Genomic DNA, 8,252 nt, shown 5'->3' with positions numbered 1-8,252 from the left:
ATTTCAAATTCAGCTACAAAGGAAATCTAAAAGCTGACGTGCCTCTGTAGTTGGACCCCTTTTCCCTGATACCACATAGTAAATGTACAACCAACAGAACGAGTACACGCAACTCTAAAGCTACCAAGACTTGGCTGCCTGAACTGTTAGTCAAACATGCCAATGAATCTAACCTCTCCTCCCCATTTTCTGCCACTTTATAATTTTCCACAGCCTTGTGTTGGTTACAAATGTACAACGATCCTTGTCTATTGAGGCTCTTATCTCATGAACGAAGGAGAGCCTTGGTTTCAGTCCCCTGGAAATCAGGACTGAGTGACTTTGACAGCTGGTGAGACGTTAAAATGGAAAATCCTCTTAGCCAGCCCTCTGGGCTCCAGTCAAATCTTCCCATATACCTCCACCATCACTGCTTCTTTTGACAGGTTTGAACAGAAACTTTTCGCCTACAAAGTGTGCATGCCGCCAGAAAACCGACTGTCGGTTGCGAAGGACGGGCCTGCCAGCTCTTTCCCAGAGTGACTGCGGTGCGAGCTTAATTTCATCTGAGAGTGTCACATGCAGGACAGCCCTCCTCTTAATTCCACATGTGCAGCTCCTCAGTGGATTACATTTAGCATAATGAACATCATGTGCACAGCGTGGACAGCCGCTGACCCATTGAGACAAATTGAAGTCATAAGGTTGAACAGGCAAGTAGCTATCCCACAGTGAAAGAGTTCTCCTGTTGTATAAAAGAGAGGCCATGGCGGACGCATCTCAGATGATCCGAATTGATTTCACATCGCACATCTTGAAAGGAACCGGGGCCATCCATTTCAGTAAACCAAAGTAAACGCATTCCTCTTTTCCTCGCTTAGTGTCTCTGACAAAGAAAGAAGCACAAAAAGCTAAGAGGGGTTTTAGTTTGGTTTATTAAATTGGGAAAGCATTTATTTTTCAGTAACTCGCTAAGTGAGACATGATTATGTTCATAATTACACACAGGCTGAGGTTTTTTGATCTTTATTTCTGCTGATTATGATGGATTTCGGCTTGCAGCTAATGAAAAGGTGATATGTGAGATTAGAATATTACATCACACCAATAAAACAAACAAACATTCAAACACAGAAATGTAGACTTAGTGAATACCATGTTTAATATTTGCTTAAAGATGGTCATTTTTCATATTGTACTTTTCATCTGACAAATAAGTCTCTGAAAAATGAATTGTTCTAATCCACTGAATATGACTGCATGCTGTAAATGTCGTTTAGTTATAAAATATTCAGACCAGTCAATTAAACTAATAGATTACTATATCTTCAGGTCAAAGAATCTAAACGAAAACTTACAACTAGACAGAGTATAAATTTTATTCAGGCGATTAAAAACAGCAAAGGTTGTTGTTGGTGTTCCAAACTGTTAACTGCTGCCACCTAGTGGATTTTTGTGTCATTGCATTGAACACCATTCATTTCCTGAGTCAGATATTTCATCATCTGCATTGTTTTTTTTTTATTTTTAATTTTGTTTCTGTTAATTTACTCCAATTAACTGGTCCGTTTTTTAAACAAACTGATCCGCTCTGGGGTTACTACCACAGTATTAGACATCCTTATGAATAATCATAAACGAGCAATTTTAATTTAGTGAGTTTTGTGCTCGATTAAAAAAATTGTCTTTTACAATTTATGACACAGGTAACTATTTTCATATTCTGTCACATTGCAGCCATAAACTTCCATGCGTTTTATTGGGTTCTTAATCGACAGACCAAGAAAAAGCAGTTCTTAATTATCAAATTGATCAAAAATTCACATTTTTTTCTTTTTAGAAATATGAACTTTCATCACTTTATATCTCTGCTTTCTTTGAATAAAACTCAGTTCAACCAATTTTATTTAAAAGTCACATAATTAGTAAAAATAATCAATTTTTGTGCAACATCATCTCAGTATAACTCCACACAAAAAAAACACAAAACAGGCATCTTTGGAAAAACTGAAAGACAAAAGAATCAACAAGAAAGCTGCAAGATGTTCCATTTCAGGTTTGTACTGGCCATTAAAGTGATAAACAAAGAGTAGGCTCTGTTTGGTAGTATACCAAAATTAAATATTTTAACCTTTCTGTAAAAAAAATCATCATACTCTGAAAAACTAAAGATAGTGGTGGCAGCATCATGCATTATTTCCTATAGAATAGACTGGGAATCAGCTAAGATTTAATGGGAAGATGAATGGAGACTAACAGGACGACTAATGTGAGGTTCCACACCTCAAAATTAATAATCCAGCGCCTTTTCCCTGTTTTGTGGTTTTCTTCTTCAAGCAGCTGCGTACTTCTGCCTGAATATTGAGCAATTTGTCTTTCAGAGAACACTCTCATCTTGGGCTAGACACTGTAATGAAAACCAGAGAGAAATCTGAATTGCTGGCTGCCTTCCAGGATCACTTTGGCTGCTTGTGAAAGGTGCCGAGAATCAGCCATTGCTCTTGTGCACGATAAAACCAGTGCATTCAAAAATGACTCATTTATTACGTATTAACTCACACTGACCATTTACCAAAAGAACATTTAGTCATCTTTTTCTCCATTATTGTCTTTATTTATTTTTTTAACCCTTCTTACAAGACGGTTCTGGATGGTTAAAGCCATCTTAAAGTAAGTGTAAATTGAGCGTGTCTTACAGTTTACATTGACACATGACACCGATAGTATTGTGAAAGCTTCCATTGTCAAGTTTGAACTTGCTTGGTGTTGAATGGACGAGAACTTTCTTTGACTTTTTTTTTGAAAAAGTGAAAGAAAATACCTTCATCCGCTCCGAATGGACCACAAAGTCTGACAAAATACGTTTGTACTTCGCTCCACATGCACACTAATTTTCAGAAAGCTACTAATTATTGCCATTTTTTTGCTTGGAGGCATTGAAAGAAACGTACAACAAAGGCTTGTATGTTTAACACAATCATTTACTCAACACTGCTGTTTTACTTGGTGTTGATTTGGCACGATTCAATTGGCTTGCATTTTCATTCAGTGGTTTTCGGAGCGCCGAGTCTCAAAGTGTGTTGCGCAACTCTGGGTTTTCATGCACAGGAAGTCATGAGACTTGATCCTTTTCCTAAAAATCTGAAACAGAACAGTTACTCTGACGCAGCTTATGCTGATCATTACACTTTTCTCTACAGAGAGCAAATTCTTCCAAGTAGAGATTATCACCATTTATCATTAGATGCGCTTTAGGAGATTTGGAATCGTGCCTGCTGGCTGGAGTAATGTTATTTTACTGCAGTAAATTAACATCATGTCTGCTTAATTTCATCATGCTCTGGGTTCTGAAAGCGTAAATGGACTGTGAAAGGAAATATTTGCCCAGCAAGTCTGAGCTGGCCTTTTCTGGACGGGGTGAGTGAGTGTGTGTCTGTCTCGTCACACACACTCATTCTTTAGGCACAAGTCAGAATGAACTTCAACTTTCTTGCTAATAAGTCTTCTCCTTTATTTGCTAGCACAAGGAAGTGAAACCGTACGTTGTATTCTCACATTTTCAGTGTTAGTCTCCTTAACAGGCCATCGATGTTCCAACAATAAAAAGTGACCGTTTACAACTTTCTACCTGCTTTAAATGAAAAGGAAAAACTTTGGAGGTTGTCCACCTCCAAACTATTCACATTTTGATTCACACAGACATTCAGTCAGAACATGATGATTGACAGATATTGTTCATTTGTATTTCTCCAATTACACTATTGATACGTTCAGTTCATAGCAAAACCTGTCATTGTGCGTTGAAAGGGAAGAACTGCCTGCTGCTGTGACCAAATGGTCAGTATGAAGGACTGGTAAACATGTTGTTGTGGTATCAGACTCTGCAATAAGCTTTAGAATGGAAGCAACCTAAACTACAAGTAACTATACACAATAAACACATTTTTATGTGCATCACATGCTCTAAGAAAATGTTGCTATCTTTACCAAAGACCAGAACCAATGAGGGCTTCATTTCACTTATATCTGTGGTTGGCTCCAAAAATCTGAATTTTAATACTTCTGCTAAATGTTAAAGCAAGTTCCTTTTAAAGTGTCACATTCATCTTTATGTTTGCTTATAGTGTGACATTCTCATTTTTGGCCTCTTTCTCTGTTTTTGTGTGATCCAGGATTACATACTTTGGTATGAAGTTTTTACTGTGTAGATTTTAGCATTTTGCTTTTTTTTCTTCTTCTTTTGTCTTATGTTTCAGATGATCAAAATTCTTTAATATCAGACAAAGATAACTTTAGCGAATTCAAAATGTTTTCAAATGATAATTTCATTTATGGAGGCAAAATAGCTTTCCAAGCCTACACGGCCTCACGTGTAAAATTTAATTGAGCACCTCGGCCAAATAACATGTTCTGCTACCTTTGGTAGCAACAGCTGGTGAGAGCTGGAGTTTTAAAGTTATTTATAACAACTAGTTATTGACTCAAGAGGCAGCTACCTGTCCAAGTAGAATCATATTGGTTTGTACAGCTTTTTCCTTAATAATAAAAAAAATTACTTGAAAAGTAAAGTGAACGTTTTCTTTAACTTTGAACAATATTCCGAATCATTTAAGAGTAACAAAAAAAAAAAAAAAGCAAAAATAATAAATGGTAAATTAAAAATCTAATTCAGATGAAGCCAAATGGCACTCCTAGTTTATAAAATGCTTGTGTATGTTCCCGAACAAATTGCAAAGCATCTGGAGAGAAACATGCAGAGACAAGAGGGCCAACACTTTCCATGTAGGTCAGGCCTGGCTGTTTTAGGTCAGTAGCTTAGATGTTTTTGCTCAAATTTAACCAAAGCAGACTTTAGAAGTCAAGTTTTATTTTGTTAGCAGGAGTCAAATATGACGCAAACTCTCACTTTTCAAAAATCTTTATGACAAGAAATATATTTCAAATAATACTCTACCGTCCACAACAGCTTGGATCTGTTGCGTGTACCCTTCAGAATTTGGAGTACTTTTTAAACCCTCCTAGTTTTTGTCATTTTTTAATTATTTTATGAAAAACTGTGAACATCAGTCTTATAGGTTTTTATGAAGTGTTCAGAGTGTGGGGACCTGGCATAAGAAGTCAGCCTCGGGTTTTTGCTCCGGCCCTGGATAGAGTGAAAAGCTGCGAGGGGAAAGTCAAGAATGAACCTAAATGTTCTTGCAGTGACATGCTACTCTAGGGAAGAATAATTGATGTCTTTTGTGATGTGGTTGATAGCGACGAAGCGTTGTACAGACTCATCAAACCATGTAATGAGTGCTGAATGACTCACAAATAAACGAACGAGGACTTGAATGCGAATTTTAATTAGGTATTTCAGAAAAAAAAAAAAAAAAACCTCCCGTGGAAAAACCCGTCAGGAAGTAACTGTTACACGATAGGCTCCAGCAACAGAGAGAGAGAGAGAGAGAGAGAGAGAGAGAGAGAGAGAGAGGCAGCCCAGTTCTGTGCTGAGCCTTTCACACGGACTTTACAGCTGTTCTGTTCGGTCCCCCACACATCTGCCGAGGAGAAAGCGAGGACAGAAACATCTGTTGATCACTGGTATGTGGATTTCTTGTCACGTCGGCGAACAGACAAACCCGCACTGCAAGCTCTGCTCGCTGTCTCGCAAGCAATTTGTCCGGTCTTCCGTTTTACTTAAGGAACCACGTTCCGCATGTTCTGTTACTGTCGCGTTCGGTGTCGGCTCCTTGTGATTAAGTTCACCTTTTAGAGCTACAAAAAAAATTTAAATAAATAAATCTACAGCGACTACGCGCACATGATGCTACTAAAAGGTTTCCGTTTCGCTTCCGATGTGTTTCATGCATCGATCGGTCGCATCCTCACGGTTTGTGACTGTGGATTTTAGGCAGTAGAGTATCGTAGCGAGAAACTGTAGCGTGGAAATACATTGATAGATGATTTTTTTTTTTTTAGGTGGGGGGGATGATTTTCGGGTTTTTAAAACATATTTATTTGTAATATATTTTTTTCTGTGTATGGGATTTGGATGCAGCCACCTTTGCAGAACCATCCTGACCCAAATGTCCCGAGTTAAATCAGACTGGATGGAGATTCGGGGAGCATCTGTAAACATTCATTGTCAAATCTTCCCACATATATTCTAGGTTGGATTTTGGTTTGGACAGCAACTCTCTCACAGCTTTCCTACAGCACCGTGCTATGATAATGGTCTTGTTGTTGTTGATGTGTTATTCATTTTCTTAGCATTTTGCATGCTGGTGAAAAAGTTCAGTTTTGTGCTCCAATTAGTTGCACCTAATTTTGCAACTTTGTGAAATGCTCGATGTGTTTGTTCTGCTACAACAGCCATATTCTTGGTAAGTCTGAGGTGTATGTCTTCGCATTGACTTCTCGCACACTGGATTGTATTTAGGGGTATTAGAGTATGTGGGGCTCAACATTCACGTCTCAATTTTTAGATTTTGCTGGTGAAAACGTGTAACATGATGTTTTTTTTTGTTGTTGTTGAAGGTAACCAAGCATGGCCATCATGCTGGCTGCTGCGGTACTCAAGCTCTACGCCATTGGAACCGCACTCTCCTTACTGGCATTTATTTATGGGATTGCCGACTCCTTCGGGGGACTCATGTACGCTCAGAACCACCACTACATCCACGGACTGGACCACCAGACACAGAGGCAGATCCCCTCCGGGGCCCACGTGCGAAGAGGATCTGTGACGAGAAACATTGGCTGACGAGAAACTTTGTGATGTTGGATCTTTGCTTCGCTTTAAGGAGACTTGGACTGTATATATTTTTCTTCCCAGGGGAAGTTTTGTCTTTTTCTTTGTCTACGGTTAAAAAAAAAAAAAAAGATGTTGTGCAGCTATTTTTCAGAGCAACTACAAAGCTGTAACAGATGTAGCAGCACTACTGAACAATTTGCACTAAAACTAGAATGTTTTTGTAGCTGTTTCTGAAATAAAATACCTTCTTTTTAATTGTTTAGCAAGTGTAAATTCATCACAACCTCTCTTTAAGACATGATTTACAGGAGCAATAAATCAGTAGGGTTGCATCAAAGACCTTCAACAGGTCCAGACTCAGTCTGAAGGAAAAAAAAGAAGTGCGCAATAGCAGCTTAATTTATGGGGAGAGAAATTTATTTCTTTGATCCCTTTTGTGAGAATAGTTGTTTAACCGGTACTTGGACTGTTGTTCTGTGTATTTACTGTGGTTCTGATGATTTTCTTATAGGTTCGGGGAACAGATAAACGGAAAACCTACAAGTTAGAGCAAATAGAAATCCTGAATAGTGAATCATCAGATTCAAACGTAAGAGACTTATTGACGCAATAGTGTTGACCCTATTGAATGTGTTCGTGTGTGTCGACGAATGCTTGAAACCTACACCAACTGGTTTTAATAAGTAGTGGGTGGAGGAATCTGTTTTTATTATTATTTTTTTAAAGGTTAAAAAAAAAAGCCTTTAAAAAAGGTTATTTTCTCAGCGGCGCTGAAATTGTCATGTACACAAGACCAGTCATCGGTGTTGACTCAAAGCTTCTCCATTTCACATTTTGCTATACATGCCTCATCAAATACTCAAAAACGACGGTTTCCTCTTCTCGTTGTGTGAAGCAGTTTTAACATTTGCTTGTTGACATTTACCTGAACCCTTTTTAGATAGAGAGAGAAAAAGAGAAGGACAGATGCTGAAGACGACTTGAAAAGAGGAAGGAAGGGATTTAAGTGACTTAGAGCATTGGGCACGATTATCGGAGCGAAACAAGCTTGTCTTTGTTTTTCAGAAACTGCTGAAATATTGGGGTTTTCATATCACCAACCATCTCTGGGATTGCGGAGAGTGGTTGGGGAAAATATAAGAAAAAAAAAGCAAAGACCCAATGGTTAAAAATGCCTTTTTGTTTTCAGAGGTAAGAGCAGAATGGAGAGCATTGTTTGAGCTGATAAAGCCACAACAGTAACTCAAACTAGAAAATTCCTGCAAAAATTTTACGGGGCATGCCAAAGTGTACCCATTGGCTTGGACCCAGCGTTTTGACGCCAAAAATTTGCATTAATGCTAAAGAAAGCTGCAATGTAGTCAATAACCTGTGGCGAGTCAGAAGCATGTGGACTAAGCTCTACCTGCACCATTAAGTATGTTAAAATGAATGCATAAGCTAAAATGAGCCAAAATGCTAATATTAGCGTGAAGACTATCAGTCGCATGTGGAGCATCACTCACATGTTCTCTGTCATTGACTTACTCCATTCAGT

At 38.3% G+C, this 8,252-nt stretch overlaps 1 long non-coding RNA gene across 1 annotated transcript; it reads left to right on the top strand.

Moving 5' to 3' along the window:
- Window positions 1-3,402: 3,402 nt before the first annotated feature.
- LOC103459215 (uncharacterized) lies at window positions 3,403-6,970 on the top strand. The gene is made up of 2 exons (XR_532693.3): window positions 3,403-5,562; window positions 6,499-6,970. It is a non-coding gene; the product is annotated as an uncharacterized LOC103459215 (long non-coding RNA).
- Window positions 6,971-8,252: the final 1,282 nt, after the last annotated feature.

The sequence above is a fragment of the Poecilia reticulata genome, chromosome 23 (genome assembly GCF_904066995.2).
Source record: "Poecilia reticulata chromosome 23, P_reticulata-male-v2, whole genome shotgun sequence".
Taxonomy (NCBI): domain Eukaryota; kingdom Metazoa; phylum Chordata; class Actinopteri; order Cyprinodontiformes; family Poeciliidae; genus Poecilia; species Poecilia reticulata.
The sequence above is the reverse complement of the archived record's forward strand: the minus strand, read 5'-3'. Positions and strand labels throughout refer to the sequence as shown.